Source organism: Mauremys reevesii, linkage group 7, assembly GCF_016161935.1.
Source record: "Mauremys reevesii isolate NIE-2019 linkage group 7, ASM1616193v1, whole genome shotgun sequence".
NCBI lineage: Eukaryota > Metazoa > Chordata > Testudines > Geoemydidae > Mauremys > Mauremys reevesii.
The window spans coordinates 103972451-103993790 of record NC_052629.1 but is presented as its reverse complement, the minus strand read 5'-3'; the positions used below and the strand labels follow the sequence as shown (position 1 = coordinate 103993790).

At 42.4% G+C, this 21340-nt stretch overlaps 2 protein-coding genes across 11 annotated transcripts in view; one reads left to right on the top strand and one right to left on the bottom strand.

Annotated features, from left to right (window-relative positions):
* Positions 1-21340, top strand: part of KBTBD12 (kelch repeat and BTB domain containing 12) — a 172200-nt gene that overhangs the window by 54187 nt on the left and 96673 nt on the right. The gene's annotated exons all lie outside the window — the stretch shown is intronic.
* MGLL (monoglyceride lipase) overlaps positions 1-21340 on the bottom strand; it is a 135054-nt gene that overhangs the window by 33967 nt on the left and 79747 nt on the right. The gene's annotated exons all lie outside the window — the stretch shown is intronic.

Sequence of the window (21340 nt, the reverse complement as noted above, 5' to 3'; positions counted from 1 at the left end):
CAGAAGGGTGACAGTGGCTAATATCAGAGTTTGTCTCCAATGACGTATCACCCTGGGAACTTTAAGATGACACAGGACTGTGATGGGGTGTACCAACCAACCCTGCAATGGGCAGGGAGGGGTTCACTAGTTACTTTGGGCCCAGGGGGCCACACCCCCTCGCCCTTGCTGGGCATGCTCCTGGTGGAGGGAGTATATAAAGGGAAGCAGCTCAGCTCAGTCTGGGCTGGCTGAGGAGATGATTAGATCTGCCGAAGGCTCCTGTGGAAGAACCGCCAAGATTTCAGATTGCTGAGGCAGGGAACCCTGACTGCGCTGCAGAGAACCCGTTGACTGTGGGGACTGAAGGGGATGCCAAGCCACTCTTAGCTGAGGAGATGCCTGAGGCAGGCATAAGGGTGGGAAGCGACCCAGGGAACACATTGGGTGACACAGAGACCTAAACCCTGCATCAGGGGAACTGGTTTTGCAGAGCCCTGGGTGGGAACCTAGTGGAGTAGGGTGGGCCCAGGTTCCCCTACCCTCCCTGCACCTACGCCGAGGCGCTACTGCCAGGGACTGTCAGTGCTAGGTGCAGTTGCTTTGGACTGTTGATACTGCCACTATCGCCTGGGGTTGCTGATAGTAGGCGCTACAGCTGGAGACTATTGGTACTAAGCGCTACAGCCGTGGATTGTTGATGCGAGGTGTTACTGCCTTGGACACTTGCCATTAGGCCTTGCTGCCCTGAAGGACAGGGTGGCTCTGAGAACCCATACCATTAGATGTCATAACTGCAGTAGAGGGGGCACCCTTCATTAGAACCCTGTTGTCCCATGTGACAAGGACCAATTTCTACTCTGTTACACAGGAAAATGTTATTGGATTTATTCTGGCTTCATACTGGGTACAACAGTTCAGAATTTGGCCCCTATGCTGCAGATCTCTTATGAACAGTGAGGAGGGTCTATATATTCTGTTTTCCCTGCACATGAGTTAAGATCCCATTAATGGGCGTGAGTTTCACACCCACAGGGAGAGAAAATGAATGTCTGTAGCAGCCAACAAAATTTCCTTTGTATTTTTAATCTAGTAAGATTGCCAGAAAAACACCAGAAAAAAATGCACAAAAGACATGTTTTTTTGTTGCTTTAGAACTACATGCAATATAACTGGGTGCATGTCTTTATTTCTATTTATAAATAAGGGGAAAACAAATCTACCTTCATTCATTTGTTGGTCAAAATCCAAAGAAAAGTGCTTTAAAAACAGTTAAGGTACCAACTCAAAACACCAGGGTTTCCTCTGGGAAAAAACCCACAGAGCTGCAGTGGAGCTGTGAACTATACTTCATGATCACGCCCCCCCTTTATTTCCCAGCCATTGTTGGTGTGTGGATCTGCTTTCCGACACGCGCATGCTATTAAGTCCTAAATGACAGCTTGTTTAACTAGAAAACATTTCCATTTTTCCTCAGCAAAAGCCATTCATTTCTCACTCTTCTGTTTGCTTAAAGACTGTTTCATTCACCCTGCCTGAGAGTTCTGTACGACCTGTTTGATTGTTCCTCTTCTAATAGAGTTGCAAGTTAAAGATCCCCCTTTTGGTCTCTGAGGGGGGAGCCCTGCCCAGTGCATTGCAAGGCCTTCTGCATTCTATTAACCTTGCAGACTCCATACATGGGCCTCAAATATTTTTATGAGTGAGAAAACCTGCAAATCAATTTATCTCAGGAAAGACTGTCCTGATTCTTCTCTGCTGAAGCTTCAGAACAGGCACTAAGAGGAGAGGAGACAGAAAGCGCGACTTGGAGTCACATTTAATAATTTCATCCATGCTGCCTTCTCTGCTTGGAACTCCTTCCCTATGCAAATATTTCAGGGGCCTTCTTTCAAGCCCTTGTCAAAAAATTCTCCTTCCATGAAGACCACCCAACACGAACCCACATCAGTAAAAAGCTGTCACTCACCCACGCTATTTATTTTTAAAAAATAAACACATGCGCTTATATAGAACAAGGGCTCCTAGTACATTCTGTTTTGCTGGTAAGATTCTTGGGGCTGGGAGTGTATCTTGTGTGCTTTAAGCAATGTTGGTATTTTAACAACTAGCAAATACATTTTATGCTTTTTAAAACAAAAAATGCTGCAGGGCATTGCAAAGTATTTTATACGTTAACCCACCAAAAGTATGTTCGCCGGCAACACTTTCAAATTCATGAATTTTGGACCTGAGTCTCTACTACCTGGCACCTTGTGTTGTCACTTACACCTGTGCAAAGTAAGTATGGAATTAAGTACAAGTAAAACACCACTATTCTGAGCTGGTAGCATTTTATATTCACTTTGCACAAGTTCATTGAGTACACAAGGCAGTTGGATTAGTTAGACAATAGTGTTTGGAAATATTCCCCTCTCACCGGGTAAATACCTGGAGAACCAGAATGGCAGAAAATAGCTCAATTCACCTTGGCATGTAGCAAAACTGTCTTCCTTTCTTATAGTGGATTGATCTCACTGCTACTGTTCCCTCTAGTCTTTAGCATTTGATTTCCTTTCTCTTCAATCCTCTTCCCTGTGATCCTGAATACTTCATCATATGCTCAGGCAATACAATTACCGGAAGAGTTGGGGTCAAATAGACACATTATCAACTTTCCCTGCCCTATAACGCAAATTAAAACCACAGTTGGTTTGTTGTAGACAGTGAATAGCACCTAACAAAACTGTGCTACTTTAAAACCCACATTTACTGCTTTTGAACTGTCAAAGATCAGGGACCTGTATGTTGCTCTTCAGTGCTGCCAGAGCTATGCCACAAGACCTTCAACCAACCATAAAAGGGAGTTCCTCATCTTGCTGCTCTCTCTGCACCAGAGTAGGCTGTATGCTAGGTGTGGGAAGAGGCATGCGAGGGTAGGGGGGAATGGGGTCCCAGTGGTCTGCTTCAACCAGTGCAATTTAGAACAGCCCTCAGGCTGCTCTAAGTTACACCAGAAGCTGTTTATGGCCCCAGATCTGGGGACTGGAAAGGTGGCATGGCGCCACCTTCCCCCTCCCTCCTCATAGCTGTACTGAGCATAAACTTGGCACAGCTGAGGCTCTTGGCCCTCTGTACCTTAGTATTATACAAGATGCCAGGGCTTCCCAAAGCTCTTTGTCTTTTTATTCAGCTCCAGAAAATAAATGCAGCTTAAAGAATGTCAATTTTAAGGGATCTCGGCTGGTAACATTAGTCTTTGTATCATCTACAATTCAGCAATTTTTTTTTCCAGGCTGAACAAGGATTTTCAAATTGCAGACTGCTGCCAAACACTGAACAAATCACAGCATTAGAGATGCTGTTGGCATAACAGCTTTTCCCCATGAATTGAATCAGCAGATAGTCTCTTTCGAGAAATTAACCCCTTCATGCCATGTGTTGGCACATCTCTTTGACATCTGTTTGACGCACTGAGAAGTCTTGCCTTCTGGCGCCCAATGATTGATATTAGTTATTTTAACCCAGGGGAAAGAAAGCTGAAGATGGGAGCTAGAAAGCCAGGCCCAAAGCGAACATTTTAAATAAAATACAGAATAACTTTAGTGCCTGGTTTGCAACAAATTGGGCATGGAGGTGCAATTACATGCACAAAGTGGGTAGGCATGCAGATACATAACCAATATCGCATCTCACCAACCATTTGTACATGCAATTACCTGATGCATTCTTGTAATCTGGATAATTACACATACAGGTTGGGCATGCAGTTGCTTACATGTTTTCCACGCAGTTGCATGCTTACATTATTTTAAAATCTTACAGTTTAGATATTCTGAGATGCACTGTGAATAATGCTCTTAAACATGTTACAAATATTTCAAGGAGGCAAGAATTACAGTATTTCATTTATCCTAGGCGATAAACTATTTATTTATTGTAGGGACCATATCTTGTTTTAAGGTTTTTGAAACGTCATTCATATCTATAGGCTACATGTCAGCACTTACTCAGGGCTTTTCATCTATAGATCTCATAGCTCTTTACAAAGGTGGGTCAGTATCACTTTCCTCATTTTACAGCTGGAGAAACTTGGACTTCACCAGGTGGGTTTCGCAGTTTTAAGCGTTCTTAAATCTGTTTCTGTGAAGATTGACAGAGCCAGAAGGGTACCGAGAAGTCACCTACTACAAGACAGGCCCAACAAAGAAAGTAACAGAACGCCACTAGTCGTCACTTACAGCCCCCAACTAAAACCTCTCCAGCGCATCATCAAGGATCTACAACCTATCCTGAAGGACGATCCCTCACTCACAGACCTTGGGAGACAGGCCAGTCCTCGCTTACCGACAGTCCCCCAACCTGAAGCAAATACTCACCAGCAACTACACGCCACACAACAAAAACACCAACCCAGGAACCAAACCCTGCTACAAATCCTGATGCCAACTCTGTCCAAATATCTATTCAAGGGACACCATCATAGGACCTAACCACATCAGCCACAGCTTGTTCACCTGCACATCTACCAATGTGATATATGCCATCATGTGCCAGCAATGCCCCTCTGCCATGTACATTGGCCAAACCGGACAGTCTCTATGCAAAAGAATAAATGGACACAAACCTGACATCAGGAATCATAACATTCAAAAACCAGTAGGAGAACACTTCAGTCTCTCTGGTCACTCAATAACAGACCTCAAAGTGGCAATTCTTCAACAAAAAAACCTTCAAAAACAGACTCCAATGTGAAGCTGCAGAACTGGAATTAATTTGCAAACTGGATACCATCAGATTAGGCCTGAATAAAGACTGGGAGTGGTTGGGTCATCACAAAACCTAAACTTAATTTCCCCAATACTAATTTATCCCTACTGTTACTCACACCTTCTTGTCAACTGTCTATAATGGGCCACTCTCTTACCACTTCAAAAGTTTTTTCCTCCCTTGGTATCCTGTTAATTGATTTATCTCGTTAGACTGACCTCACACTTGGAAAAGCAACCCCCATCCTTTAATGTATTTATACCTACTCCTGTATTTTTCACTTCATACATCTGATGAAGTGGGTTCTAGCCCACAAAAACTTATGCTTAGATAAATTTGTTAGTCTCTAAGGTGCCACAAGGACTCCTCGTTTTTTTTTGTTTTGTTTTTTTTATAAGTCAAAGAGAATCTTTCCATTCACTGCAATAGACTTTTGATAAGGTTCTACTTGTGCAACTGAGAGGACTGGTAATGAGTTATGAAGCTTTTCAACCTCAGAATCATTAGACTGGGGCTGGCCCTGGTTGGGACTGACCAAAAAGTGTTGTCATCTGATCATAGAGGGAAGGGATAGCTCAGTGGTTTGAACATTGGCCTGCTAAACTCAGGCTTCAGAGTTCAATACTGGAGGGGGCCATTTGGGGATTGGTCCTGCTTTGAGCAGGGGGTTGGATTAGATGATCTGTTGAGGTCCCTTCCAACCCTAATAATCTTGGATGGATGAGAGGTGGCCTTTGTGAAATGAGTTGGTGAGTTCTCATTCCTGTACTTTACAAACAGGTTTCCACTTCCCAAAATAGGCAGCCTCACAGCTGATCTGGTGGGAGATTTCATAATGGGGGGCAGCATAAACCTTCAAATGAGATTTATCACATCCAGCCACTGCCTGAGTGAGGTCAAATGTTTTTATTTCGCAATTTCACTTTCTTGTTCTATAGAACAGGGAGGTACAACCAGCCTAGAAAGACTGTGGCTGTGACGCTGGAAACTTGCAGGTGGTTAGAAAGTGTGCCAGATGCTAACCAGATGCTCTGTTCAGTGTCACTAATGGGCTCACAAATGAAGATGCCCTCACTGTCGAAAGCTTTCAAAGATGACGATTAGACTTTTAAAAAAATTTCAGGAATCCCAAATCATCAAACAGACTTTTAAAATAAACGTAACCTGGTTTCTCGAAGCTGCCTGTGCACCTCCGTCAACTGAAATAAAGGAATTTCTCTTCATTTTTAAAGAAGTGGTCCCATATATGTTTGTTTATTTTCTTAAATAACAGAATAGACATTATAATCTCTGGATCAAATCCTGGCCCTACTCAAGTCAATGGCAAAGCTCCCTTTGACTTCTGTGGGTCAGGATTTCACCTTCTAAGAAAGCAACAATCCCTACTTAGGTGAATCAAATATAAACCACCCCAAACCCTACATTATAAACACTATAACAATTTCCTTTGTAAATACTTATCAAGTTTAAACTCAAATATGGATATCACTGCTTCTTTGATATCTACTGGTGACCTGTGGGGCTTCCTAAAGGATTATGTGGATCAGTGCCCACCATCCATTCTGGCCCTGAAAGTACAAACTCTCTGCATAACCCCCAAGTAGGAATCTCGTAACTAAAACCCCACCGAGCCTGATTCAGCCACCCTCACTCATGCACATTACGTTGCAAGCAGCCCATCTTTCAGTGAGGCTACTTATGGTATAAACCACTCCTCAGTGGGCTTGATTGTGAACATGGGTGCATACCTTATCTGGGGATTATAGGAGCATAGGGAGGCTTTTTATTCTCATGTGTGCCACAGATCCTGTGTAAGGGGGAGAGATTTGTCCCTCTCCCATACATGTGAGCAGGCAGAGACAAGGAGAGTGCAGAACCCTGACTCCTTCCATCTCCCCTCTGTGCCCAGCTCATCTGACACAGTGGGGGAAGTAATCTGCACCAGTAAAAGGGCTGGGACAGATTCCTTCCTCCTGGAGCAACAGGTACAAGCATAGATCAGATTGTGATTCTCAGAGCCGCAATCTAGTTCCTGCCCTGCTCCTCAGCAGTGCAACTAAAGGCTGTCCCCTACTCAAACTGGATTGTATGGTGACACTCCAACGTGAGAGGGTGGGATAGCTCAGTGGTTTGAGCACTGGCCTGCTAAACCCCGGGTTGTGAGCTCAATCCTTGAGGGGGCCACTTAGGGATCTGGGGCAAAAAATTGGTCCTGCTAGTGAAGGTAGGGGGCTGGACTCAATGACCTTTCAAGGTCCCTTCCAGTTCTAGGAGATTGGTATATCTCCAATTATTACCTGATGTAGTTGGGTGGCAGAAATAGGCCCTCTGAAAATTAAGGGGGACAATGTATTTGTTTTTAAGAGCATTGGGGAAAATAAATTTTGTTATCCTGGGTAAGGCTATTGTTCCAGTGAGTCCAGTATCCTCGAAACTCAATGATTTGGAGGAAAGCAAAAAAACCCTCTTCCAGAATGCACCTGCTGACTGTGCAAAGGTGGGCAGGGCAGAAAAATTCCTTCCTGAGGTTACCTGGCTATCAGTTTCCATCTTCCCAATATTATTAATGATCAGAAACAGTCCTCCACAGACTGGTAATTGACTCTAACTGAATGCAGCAGTGAGTACCATAAGTTGAACATACGCTACGTGAGGCTGTTTCTTTTTATTTCTTCTAAATTTACAAGCCATTAACTTTATCAGGTGACATCCCTGTCATCTGGTCTCAGGTTTTGGGACAAGATAAGATGGAGGGAGAGGGTAAGAAAGAATTGTCCATCTCAGCTGTAAGTGAAACATTCAAATAGATGGGCCAATCTCTGCTTTTGTTCATAATGTATAAGACCAGGGTAGCTCTACTGACTTCATACTACCTGAACTTTACAATTCGCTAAAAGAGCAGAATTTGCCTCAAGGCACTTGCTGCTAAAAATGTCTATAGCGTATGTACATTGTTTACTAGTGAGATCCTTAGTATTTGGGCCTGGATTTTTAGAGCGGTGTGTACAAAAATCCACACTCATAATTGGAGAGTGGCAAACGCTTAGGGCCAGAATCATGCTTGGTACTTGGGGATGGTGCAAAGAGCCTTTCTACCACTTTCATGGTCTGCATAAGAGTCAGGCAGATTTGCAATGCCTGTGATCAGTGAAGTGCAGGTACTGCTCTGTCTCTACTTCCTAGGTGGCCCATGGTGCCCCAAGGGGAGAAGAGAGAAGGCAGGGCCATGAACCTGAGTGGCATTCTGGGATTCAGGAGACACAGGTTCAAGTAATGGCTCTGCCACAGATTTCCCGTGTGACCTTGGGTAAATTATGTACTCTCCCTGTGCCTCAGTTTTCCATCTGCATAATAGCTCTGCCCCACAGTGTGTTGTGAGGATAAATGCATCAAAGACTCTGAGATGCTTAGGTACCATGGTCATGGGGGCCATATTAGTACCTGGGATGGCTGACCTCCACACGCTGGCAGGAGGGAGAGGTGCAAGTGCACAGGCTGTATGCCATGAACAGGTGTAGTGGCAGGCATGGGGCGCTCAGAGAGGGCATGCTGCCAGCCCCTCTGAAGAAGACTGCCTCTTGGTGTCTTTGTGCTGGGCTCTGCCTAGAATGCATCCTCTAACCCAGGGGTAGGCAACCTATGGCAAGCGTGCCAAAGGCGGCATGCGAGCTGATTTTCAGTGGCACTCTCACTGCCCTGGTCCTGGCCACCAGTCCGGGGGGCTCTGCATTTTAATTTAATTTTAAATGAAACTTCTTAAACATTTAAAAAAACTTATTTACTTTACATACAACAATAGTTTAGTTATATATTATAGACTTATAGAAAGAGACCTTCTAAAAACGTTCAAATGTATGACTGGCATGCGAAACCTTAAATCAGAGTGAATAAATGAAGGCTTGGCACAGCACTTCTGAAAGGCTGCCGACCCCTGCTCTAACCTTTCATAGCTGTGATGACAATTTAACCTTTCATAGCTGTGATGACAATCTAAACCATAAGCCCAAGTTCAGCCAAGGAACAATGATTACATTTAATAAAACAAATGGCATTTCTATTTCTTACCAGTCAAAAGTAATTGAGTAATGGAAGGGACAGACATTGTAACAAAATGAATGTCCTGTGTGTTACTAACAGCACCCAGGATTAATAAAAAGAGAAGAATTCACTTTTGATTATAAAATGGAAGAATTTCACTTTTGTTTATTGTCGGTCACATTTTGAGGGGTTGGGGGTCAAAGTGCTGTGCTTGGCCTGCGGATGCTGCTGGGAGATATTTATTTCTTTTAAAATACCTGTCTCCCGTTTTTTAAAATATGAAAATATTTCTATTGGGTTTAGGGTTTGTAGAAGTTTGTTTTAAAAAAAAATACAATTTGAGGCAAATCTGAAACGATAAGTGACCCTTCAAAAGCTCTCATGACAATTAACAGACTTACTATTTTGTAGAAAATCAGTTCTGGGCTGCTATTTACAGAAGAAACAGACTTATTTGACTCAGGACTGGGAGCTCTATAGCTATGTGTCATATTTTGTGAATGAGCAAGTCAATAAAAAATAAAAGTAGTCTCTAAAGCCACTGCAGAACAAAGGGTGCTTGGGTTCATTTATTTTGACAATTGCAGTTCAGGCCCCAGCCTTGCAATCGGATCTGTGTGGGGAAACCATTATGTCTGAGAAGAGAACCAGTCTGAAGTCAACAGAGCTCTGTGGGGTTTGAAACTCCGTCTGCATGGATCCAAATACAGGACTGGGGCCTTCGTTTTCATCAGCTGATAACACTTCATGAGGCTAATGTACTGGAATGTATTTAGCAAAAAACAATCAAGTCTTATCACACCACACACCTGTTAAAAACTTGCTGTGACGTGAGTGAGATTGCTACAATTTTACACAAATTCTAAAGCATGGGGTGTAGCGAGTTAAAGGTTAGTGAGGTTCTGACTCCAACTATGGCTGTTGGTTATTTATCCTGTTTTGGATTCTGAGGAGCAGGTAGGTCAGATTTTTTATTTTTAATTAAAGAAATTTAAAATACACCTCTACCCCAATATAACATGACCCGATATAACACGAATTCGGATATAACGTGGTAAAGCAGAGCTCCAGGGGGAGCGGGGCTGCACACTCTGGTGGATCAAAGCAAGTTTAATATAACGCGGTTTCACTTATAACGCGGTAAGATTTTTGGCTCCTGAGAACAGCGTTATATTGGGGTAGAGGTGTATCTTCCATTTTTCTTTTTCACATGTGATTCCTTCCCTTAGTGTGGTGGTTGTTCAGTTCAGCTGTAGAAAAACCTACAATTTTACCCGTTAGTTCCAGCACAGGGTACAATAACCATAAAAACGTCACTGAGATGAAACAGCAAAGCAGCCCATATAATCAACGGGGAAGCATTTAGCTTTGCTTCATGGAGTAGCACTTCCCTTTCCATTGCTTGTGTCGAATAACAGAGCACTCATGGGACCCTCTAATAATCCTACTCCTCAGTTGGCTGATAAGTGGGGGGCTGATCCAAAAAGTGCTCAGATTTCCCTCAACTCCCACCAGCCACCACAGGATTTGAGGGTACTCAGTGCCCTGCAAGGGATACTCAGCAACACACAGAGAAGGAATTAGCGCAGCCAGTTTTACCCTGCTAAGATGACAAACTGAACATCTGTGTAAAGATACATTTACATGGGAGGAGTCACCCACAATTGCCTCATAAAACACAACCTTTCAAATTAGACACCGGCGACAAGTAAACAATAGGAAAACCAGTTAGTTGATCATGTTAATGAAATGCTGTTGCTATGGAAAAAATTGTCCCGGTAAAGGTGAAAACACATACACTTTTCTTTCTATACCACACTCCAAGCGAGTAAGAAATCAAGTTCAAAATAGCTCCTTGAAAATGGATTTGCCATGATCATGGGTACAACCAATGACTGTTTTTAAGGGGTTCACTTCCTTACACCCCCCAAATATTCAGATAAAATTTGGAAATAAAGTGTCTGTTGCCAGCTACCAGGAATGATCTGCGAATCTGCACAGGGCACATGCCATATTTGCCCTATGACTTTCTTTCCTTTTTAGTCTGAAGCTATAGGTCCTTCTGAATAAACTCTTGCAGCCAAACCTTTAGCTGCTGTAAATGGGTGTAGTAGCTGCATTGGAGTCAGTGCAGGTACCCTGATTCACACCAGCCCTTAGACTGATATTTATGGCAAACCTGACATCTGCACAGTAACCTAGGGAAGCAGACATTAGTGATGTTAAATCATCTGCAGCTCCAGTAACAGAAACATCTGGCTCTTGTATTTCCATCTTCTAATGGGAGCATGCAGATGAATTCCTGAAGCTAGCAGTGAAGTTTTATTTTGGGGCGGGGAGAGAGTTGCTGAAAATGTAATGACAAGGGGCTGGCAACTGTACTTTGCTAATGGTAAAATATGGAACAGTTACAAATTATGGGCCAAAATCTACTCTCTGTGACACTTTGGTGGAGTTATTCTGGATATGCACCAGTGCACATGAATGCATAATTTGGCATTTGCTATGGGAATTGATTTACATCTTGAAGGGGTACCTCCAGAACACAACACTGTGGCATTTGCCCAGCTCTTTGAGCCAACATTGTTGAGGTTCCCTGAACCAACAACTTGTAAATTTAAATGGAACTGCTTCTCCTTTCACTTACATGAGTTTTGTGTGGGTGTATCTGCAATGTCTTCAGTGGTAGGTTTCACCTAATTCATATTGTTGTACATGAGAGGAGAATCATAGCCAGTGTACAGTGGAACCTCAGCATTACGATCACCTCTGGTTGTTCGTAACTATGAACAAAACATTGTGGTTGGTCTTTCAAAAGTTTACAACTGAACATTGACTTAATATAGCTTTGAAACTTTACTATGCAGAAGAAAAATGCTGCTTTCCCTTTATTTTTTTTAGTAGTTTATGTTTAACACAGCACTGTATTGTATTTGCTTTTTTTTTTTTGGTCTCTGTTGCTGCCTGATTGTGTACTTCTGGTTCCAAATGTGTTATGTGTGTTTGACTGATCAGTCCATGACTCTGATGTTTTGAAACTCTGAGGTTCTACTGTATTTACATGCATGGGGTTCCCATATTTGGACTCAGAATCTGATCTCAAGTTTACTGAAGTCAATGTAAGAGAGGTTGAATCCGGCTCAAGTTAGTATTACAATTCAGGGCAGGGGATAAGGCTGCATTATAACAACATTTCACTTAAAAGCCTATTAAATCAACCACTGGTAAAGAAGATTGAGCATCCTTTCCTGCTGTCAAGTGTTCTGTTTTGTAACCTGCAAATCTCCACTTGAGGCTTAGGAGCATGATGAGTGGTGTCATGGCAGTTCCTCCTGGCACACTGCTCAACGAGCAATTCCTGACTGCACACGTGGTATAATAGCATGGAATGGAGCTTCTGCCCTTTTCAGGCTTAGCCCCTGGCTCTCAGAATCATGACCTGCCTGAGTCTGAGCCTCTGAGAACTATGCTGGGATGTATGTACCTATGCACTGTGTCAGGCAGGGATGGAGTTAACTGCCTCCCCAGGGAACGGAGCAGGGCGTTTGCTCCAGCAGGAAAGAGGGGACTCCCATCTGGTTCATCAAAGCAGTTCCGTAAATGAGAAGGAAGTGTCCTAGGGGAAGGAGGGAGCAGGGCTAGAAGACTCCTTGACCAGAAGGCATGAAGACCACAGAAACATGCCTTTGACTGTACTTCTCACTAGAGGCTTTAAATTACAACTGTTTAGTTCCCTTTTATTTTGCTTACCCCTGGCCGGAGCGAGCCTGCCTGTGTCTGACAGTGCTCTCTCACCTTTGGCCCAAGTTCCCCTCTGGCCCACACCTCTCGAATTTCCCTCATTTTATTCCCAAAGTTGCCTATGTTCCATATAAGTTTGGTATCCCCTTACTCTTATGATTGATAGTTATTCATTTCACATATAAAGAATCATGGGGCTGGGGTTGAAGGGAGTTATTTACATGGAAAGATGGAATCCCTTTGAGTGTCTTGCCTGAATAATGTTTTGGTGTTCCTCATTCTGGATCTCTGTCATGCAGTGGGCCCCCTACTGGGGCAATGGCAGGTTGAGAAGTGTGGTCTGGAAGTTAGCCAGCAGCCACCGGCTCTCTGATGAAAGGTATGTGCCTTAAAGAGACAGTGCTTTGTTTCTTCTGTTGTTGTTTCCCCTTTTTAAATAGTATCTGGTATTACGGTCTTTGGCCATCCTTGTGTGACCGCCAACAGCAAGGTGATTATGTCCAGGGAGCAGCTGTTGAGAAAATACATCACCTCACAGAACAACCTAGTGACAGTTCTTCCTCTGTTCATTATTGAGAGTAAATTAACTATGAACACTGGGGCAGGCCAGCCAGATCTGACAGTATGTTTAAATTTGTTCCTGATTTTTTAAAAAAGAACATGTTAATGTTTAATTGACATGTCTAATTGACATGTTCCACTCCCTTAGTTGTATGTGCATTTGTGATAACGCTGCGTGCAACCGTGGTGTGCAATTTTGCATCTTTCTAGACTGAAAAACAGTCTCTGGGACTGGTTCTCCTCTCACTTACATCTGTGTAATTCTGGAGTAACTACACTGAAGTTCATGGAGTTACCCTAGTTTTACACCAGAATGGGAAGAGAATCTGATTCCCTGGGTCTAACAGCTGGACAGGAGACTGAGAGTTGAATCCTCACTTCACTCCCTAAAGTAACAGAGGGGTAAAACATCCTGAGTAAATCTATGCCCATGCTTGTGCCAGCACTGTCAGCTATATGCTGTCTCATTGTCTGTTTTTAGTTCAGTGTAGTCCAACTGGTTCCTGGTATGACACTGTTGTTGCATCTTACTTCACAAGGGATTGAGCCAAAAATAAAACCCACAGTTGCATTTCTCTGTATTAATATGTGGTCTCTTCCAGCATAAGAAACGCTGTAGGTATTTGCTTTCATGACTCATCAAGTATTTTCCTCCTGTTTTACAGTAACCTTCTTCAAAGGGAAGCACTGTAAAATACACTGTGGGGCTCAGTCCTATGTAGGCAGGGAATTTGCATTATATGATCCTGATAGTCATATTCAGATCTTATACACTGCTCATGCTAAAAGACAGATTCACTATTGAGATGACTGTACTCCAGAAGAAGCTGGGTATGCAGGTCTAGAACATGGCCTGCAGATGACCTCCTCTTTAATAGAAGTGCAACATGGAGAGGCTACCCCCATGTCCTCAAAAGATGGACCCAATGCATGCTGGGACCTGTGGGCTCTATGGGTTGAACCACTGTATTAAAGAGGAGGGTGGCTGCCATATGCTCCACTTCATTCAAATAAAAGGCCTTGAAGTCAATGGGAATTGGGCACTAGGTGTGGCCTTGGACTCCCGACAAATTGCCAGTGTGGCCCTGGTTTGGGCCGAGTGAAACATAATGCTAACGTCTGGGCTCTCTTGGCATCCGAGGGCTGTTTGGGACCATCTCTGCTATTTAAAAATAATTCTCTTTGTACTTCAGCAACTTTGTACAAAGTACCAGAAAAGCCCATTCTAAATTGTGCTGGGGGGTCAAACAAACCCAGTTCCCCACTTACCAGAGCTGCTGGAGATAGGCATGACAGGTTTTGTTCTGACAAGAGCTCATCAGCTGTAGGCAACTGGCTTCCAAAATCATCTTTGGTTAATGTAACTTTTTTTTTTTTTCAATTTTGTCAGCTGCTACTACTATGTCCTGAGAAAAGGACGTTCTTACATGTCCGACATCGTCAATTCTCTACTTTTAAAGTTAGACTTTTAAAATTAATATTTAAATACAGTAGAACCACAGCGTTACGAACGCCTCGGGAATGGGGGTTGTTCGTAACTCAGAAATATTTGTAGTGCTGAATAAAATGTTATGGTTCTTTCAAAAGTTTACAACTGAACATTGACTTAATTCAGCTTTGAAACTTTACTATGCAGAAGAAAACCATCTTAATGTAAACAAAACAAGCACAGAAACAGTTTCCTTACCTTGTCAAATCTTTTTTTTAAAACTTTCCCTTAATTTTTTTAGTAGTTTACATTGAACACAGTACTGTACTGTATTTGTCTTTTTATTATTATTATTATTATTATTTTATTTATTATTATTTTATTATTAGTCTCTGCTGCTGCCTGATTGCATACTTCTGGTTCCAAATGAGGTGTGTGGTTGACTGATCAGTTTGTAACTCTGGTGTTCGTAACTCTGAGGTTCTACTGTAATCAAAATCAGTTAAAGCCAAATCCTCACCCTCCCTCCATCCTCATTCACTTGGCTATACCCAGAGCTTCCACACAGGCCAGGGAGGGAGGAATCCAAGAGTCAGCATCTGAAGAACTGCTCCGGGGGTGCACTTGCTCTTGCAGTTGCAAGAACTGCTGGATGGGGATTCTACACTGCGCTTGAACCCCTATTGCATGGGGTGGGGAGGGACTCTGGGTGGAGCTGCTGGTTTTGCCACATGCTAGGCAAGATGTGTCCCTTAGAGCTGTTCGGCCAAGCTCTAGGGGATTTCAGAGCTTTGCTAAGCTTTCACAACGTGAGTTCCCATAACTGAGAGTTGGCAAATGGCAGGGGATTTTAGTCTAGGTTATTACCGAGGGGCCCTTTGTCCCTAGCTCTTCAACCCAGAATTGGCATGATCTATTGTAATATCTAGTCTAGAGCCAGGCAGTAATAATGCTTTCCACGTTTACCTTTTGTCCCATGATTTCTAAGTGCTTTACATATGTTAAATATCACCCAGAATGCCCCCCAGTGAGGCAGGTCAGTATTGTTATCTTAATCTTACAGATGGAGAAAGTGAGGCTGAAGGAAGTTATGCTTGCACTGTGAATCAGCACGGTGGCAGAACTGGAATGAATCCGGGGATGACTACCTATTCTATGCCCTAGCTAGTAGACAACATTGCCGCCCTCTCAAAAGTGCAGCAATGTTTCTGGCTGTCTTTCTTTTACTTACAAGGAGGGGGATGGATGAGATGCAGTGGTGAATATAAGAGAGAGCTCTATGGCTCCCATATAATAAATAACATGGCTGGACATTCAAAATATTATCTAAGAGCTTTTGCAGCTGAGGAAATATTCCAATTACCATTGCTCTGATCAGAAGCTCTTTACGCTGTAGTTCTTATAGGTATAAGAGGTACGATTTACATTTATGGCTTCATAAATCCATCCTGCCGCGATCCCGGGGGCTGGAGTAATAACCCATTAGCAGCCCCTTTGAACCCAAATGATCCTGTGATCATAAAAGATTTATAGACAGGTCAAGCCTGGGTAATTTGAAGAATAAAGATTATTTCTCCCTGCAGGGACTGTACTGCAAAGTCTAACCTGAAGCTCTGAAGACTTTTCCCTTACTGGACTATGCAGACAGCAACTCAAAGTAAGAAAGTAAGGAGAAAATGACCCAGCCATAGACCCTGTCTGACAAAGGAGACTGAGTTCTGTGACTCTGTAGACTTAGAGACCTTCCAGAATCAAATCATTAGTAAAGTTATTAAAAGAAAGATACCAGGGTGTGAAATTAACTTCACCTGTATATAGCTAGACTGTAAACAGATGGAATGCACGGAGATAGCGCGGAAATGCAACCCGAGATCAGGTCTGCAGCCCTTTGATGTCACTTGTGCACCGAGTTAAGACCACTTGATTTGCATAATTGCAGACCTTGTGCCCCCTCCCTTGGCCCACCGCCAACGTTGCCCTCCATGGTGTGCTGTCGAGAATAAAATCACTGGGTACCAGGAATCCTAACAGTTCTGGGCACAAGCTGTCCCCAGCTGGGATCACAAAGACATTTCTCCCCTCCCCACCAGCAATGTCCAAGTAACATTCTGGAGTTCACACAGCCTCCCATGGAAAATCTTATAGTAGCTACTGTCAGAGGGAATACAGGACTGTGCCTCATGGCAATTTAAGTTCCTGCTGCAGAGACGCCAATATTGTTTTTATTCTACTGAGCAGTCTTTGAGTCATAGAAATCAGAGACAGAATAGACCATTAGGGCTCACTAAGCTCACCCATAACCATAGCAAGATTGTTCCTTGCAGAACTGAGCGCTTTGTCCAAACCAACTCTAAACTCCTGCCAAGGCTTCCACCATCCCCCTGTGGGACTATACTGGAGTCTGACTGACATTATTAGGGAACGTTGCTAGCCAGACATTCTCCTTTCCTTTTATTACATGAGCTGTTGCTTCTCACATGCAGGACCACCCTAATCCTTGCTCTTATTAACGCTGACACTTGAGCATTTCCGCCCCCTCCCCCGACCCCAGCCTGTACATATTTAGTCCTTTTAACCTTTCCTTATAGAGCAGTCCTTCCCAGTGCTATGAACAAATAGAAGATTTCTGTTCTCACCAACAATGGTCTTTTAACAGTTGCAAGAACACAATAGCAACCCTGCTGAAAAATCCCAAACATTTGATGCATTTTTAAATCTACAGCTCCAGCTGGTTTCTTCTTTTTAAAGTAAAAGTTTTATCAAGTCTGGAATCTGGTGAGAAAATTAATGGAAACCATAAGCATTAGTGGATTTCTGTCTGAGGGGACTTCCAACTCGCCACCGAAGCCAACCACATACAAAGTAGCAGCAGGGTACTTCCGTTAGGAACATCTAAAGAATCTATATAAGCTACAAGAGCACCATCTTTCCCTTCATTTTGATCTGACTTTACAGATAATTTAGAGCATGCAATTCACCTGGTGGTCCTCTAAGTTTCAAAGCATTGTGAAAGACTAAAAGGTGTCTACACATTCTGTGCATCAGAAAGGGGAGACTTCATGGGAGCTCTGAATATACCTGCACAGATGAGAAGCACTGAGGGACTGGATACTGACATTGTGTTTAAGCGAACCGAGTGGCTAGGAACCTCCCCATTGTGGGGATGGAGGGAGGGGGCAGATTATTTTGTCCTGCCTCCCAACAACAACTGCTTATGTTACACTCATAAGGAGCACTAGCAAGTCCATGTAAAAGGAAAAAAATATTGCAACATGTACTGAAAAGGGATAAGAGATAAGTAAATACAAGATTCTGTTGCTATCTACAAAAATGTAAACACCTTAGTAACTCTATTAGTTGATACCCATCTATAAAAGTGAAATAGTGGTCCTTTTGGGCTCTGGACATGTAACGCAATCAAAGTAAATATAAAACTCACCACAACAGACAAAACAGGATAGGGTCTACAATGAGGGTGGATGGATCACTTTGAACTTTAATAAATTAAAATGCTTTGCACGTGAAAATGAAGCCACCTTCTCTATCCTTCAGTTTCATTTTCTTTGCCTCTTAGCTTCATGGATCCCTAAGGCTATCACATCCTATCTAAAGCGTGTCTCCAAAACAGACAGCAATCTCCCCAATCCACAGAAAACGTAACATCACTAAAACTTTGCTGAATTGCCAAAAAAAACTTCAAAAACAGACTCCAAAGAGAAACTGCTGAACTTGAATTAATATGCAAACTAGATACAATTAACTGTGGCCTAAACAAAGACTGGGAATGGTTGAGTCATTACACCAATTGAATCTATTTCCCTATGTTAAGTTCTCCTCACACCTTCTATGGGCCATCTTAATTATCACTTCAAAAAGTTTTTTCCTCCTGCTAACGATAGCTCATCTCAATTGATTAGACTCTGCCTGTTGGTATGCATACTTCCACCTTTTCATGTTCTCTGTATGTATAAATATCCCCTGTCTGCAGTGTTCCATTCTATGCATCCGAAGAAGTGAGCTGTAGCTCACGAAAGCTCATGCTTTAAATAAATTTGTTAGTCTTTAAGGCGCCACAAGTACTCCTGTTTTTTTTCAACATAAATTTGTTGCTGATGAGTGATTCCTCAGTGTGTCCCCAATAAATCAAAGACCTTCCAGGAAAACCAATGTATACATATTCTCTTTTTTTTTTTTACTATCATCAAAGCATCACAAAAAATAGGTTTCCTCTTTTTAAATTAAACTGAAGGCAACACAGAAAACTTTTCAGTACTTTGAAAATAACTTCATGAAGTGAGAGGGAAGATTGAGAGTACAAATAAGTTCTGCAAGGGTTAAAAACCTTACAAGAATGTTGCAGTTATTAAAAAACAAAACCAACAACTACAAAAAAAAACAACAACCCTCAAACCCAACCACTCTGAATTCAGGAAATTCAGAATTTTAATTAAATTCAGAGGTTAAATTTCAAAGAAACCCAAATGTTATGAACATCTAGAAATGCATAGCCTACCTAATCCTTGGTAGCAAGGTCAGCCAAACAACCTTAACTCTGCCCCATGTTGCGATGCCCTGAGTAAACCCAGAAACTTTGAAATAACATTTTCCATTCATAACAAACAGTTTTATCACACAAAGGACCACAAAAACTTTGAAATAACATTTTCCATTCATAACAAACAGTTTTATCACACAAAGGACCACAAAAACCAGACACTGGAGACAATGGAGAAAATCTTTCTATATTACAAAGGAACTCTTTGTTTTTCCTCTGCCAGATGCTCTCATGCTTTATCGTAGGCTCAACACAAAACAAAGTAATGTTTGATTGACTATTTTGGGAGATGTAATGGAGAATTAAGCATTCTTGTGGCATTAAGTTATCATCAGTTTGGGGAAATTTTCCAATAAGGGACATTTTTTACCATTTAAAGCAGTCTGTTACTGTGTTTGGACACTTCTACTGGAGAGTATGCCCAAATAATATAACCTGACTCAGAACAGTTATTTGCAGTGTTGTTGTGGGCATATTAAAGAGACAGGGTGGGTGAGGTACTATCTTTTATTGGACCAACTTCTGTAGGTAGGGTGACCAGACAGCAAATGTGAAAAATCAGGACGGGGGTGGAGGGTAATAGAAGCCTATATAAGAAAAAGACCCAAAAATCGGGACTGTCCCTATGAAATCGGGACATCTGGTCACCCTATCTGTAGGTGAAAGAGACAAGCTTTCGAGCTACACAAAGCTCTTCTGAAGGAAAAGCTTTGTAATATAGAAAGGTTTTCTACATTGTCTCCAGTATCTGACTTTTGTGGTCCTTTATGTGATAAACCTGTTTGTTATGGATGGAAAATGTTATGGCAAAGTTTCTGGGTTTACTTTTCTGAAGAGCTCGGTGTGGCTTGAAAGCTTGTCTCTTTCACCAACAAAATTTGGTCTCTCTCAGAACAGTTAGTAAGCTAAGTATCTTTACCGGTTGCAAAGTCAATGATGATGCTCTAATTTGGATACTGCTATTCAAAGAAGGTAAGAAAAGAAAATAATGGAATTGTTCTCTGTTAATAAAAGAATATTTGCAGTTCTCTAGCCTAAAAGATATTCAAGGCGACACAGAGTGAATACGCTTCTCTTTATACAGTGCAATAACTCCTGACAGGTACCTTTGCTTTCAAAGCTCCTTTTCCATCTCGAGATGTGGCTTCTCTCCCTATTAAATTTACACTATAAAGTGCTGTGTCTTGTTGCTGTTTCCATTTCCATCCCATTAAATATTATTTTTTAAATCTGCGACTTCAATCTTGTTAAAAGTTTTCTTGTGAGGAGCATAAGGAACTAAAGTAAAAAAGCAACAACAGCCCCACAGTCCAGAGTGCCCAGATCTTTAAAGTTCTGGCATTCAAACAAATCGCTTAGGTGTGCACTAAAATTCTGCATAGCTCCTATGTGGAATAATAACAGAAATCTGGGTGGCTACAGAGGCAGCCTCGCATACAATAGGGAGTCTGCTCAACACACTATATGATCTTTCTCATCAACTTTATGCCACATGAGAAAAAGAAACACTTTCCACCTGGATAACTACATACATAAAGCCTGACTAGCCTCACTTATGCAGGTGTAAATCAAAAGGAAGTCTATTGAAATTAATGGCGTTACAGTGGTGTTAAAATTGTATAAGTGAAAGGAGAAACAGGCCCATACTGTCGGCAAAGATTTTTCTGCCCTGGCCAACTGCCTGTTTGCCTGTTGTTAAAGCCAACCCTGTATGTGGTATTTCATTCACTCTTCATACAATCACAGCTTTGTGAAAATATGACAATTAAATTGACTACCAGACTATCTCTATCCTAAGGAAACGTAGGGCCCATTTTTGCTCTGAGATGCCAGTGCTGAAACTCAAAGAGAGTCTCAAGTGCGTATCTAAAGGGAGAATGTGGATATCGGATCTCGCTGAGGTTTTGCCATTGTTCTTGAAGACCAGATGGGTCTCTATTTCCCAAACTCTGAAGTGGTCAGATTGGTGAGACACCTCAGGCTAAATTCAGAGGTAATGTGTACAGTGATGGAATTTACATGTCACTAAGTGTGTGTCAGAGGGGCGGGGGGACTACAGGCCAAATTATGGTCTTGATTTCAGTCAAGAAAAGCCAAAGATACCTAGCAGTATCTACATTGTGAATTTTTCACAGCCCTGGGTGACAGAGCTAGGACAACCTAAATGTTAGGTGCAGACCAGGCCCAAGTTACATCAGCATAGATTCATACCACTTCTCCTACCACCCACCTCTGAATCTGGCCTCACTGCTCATTGCTGCCGTGATCAATCCCATTTATTTATTTTG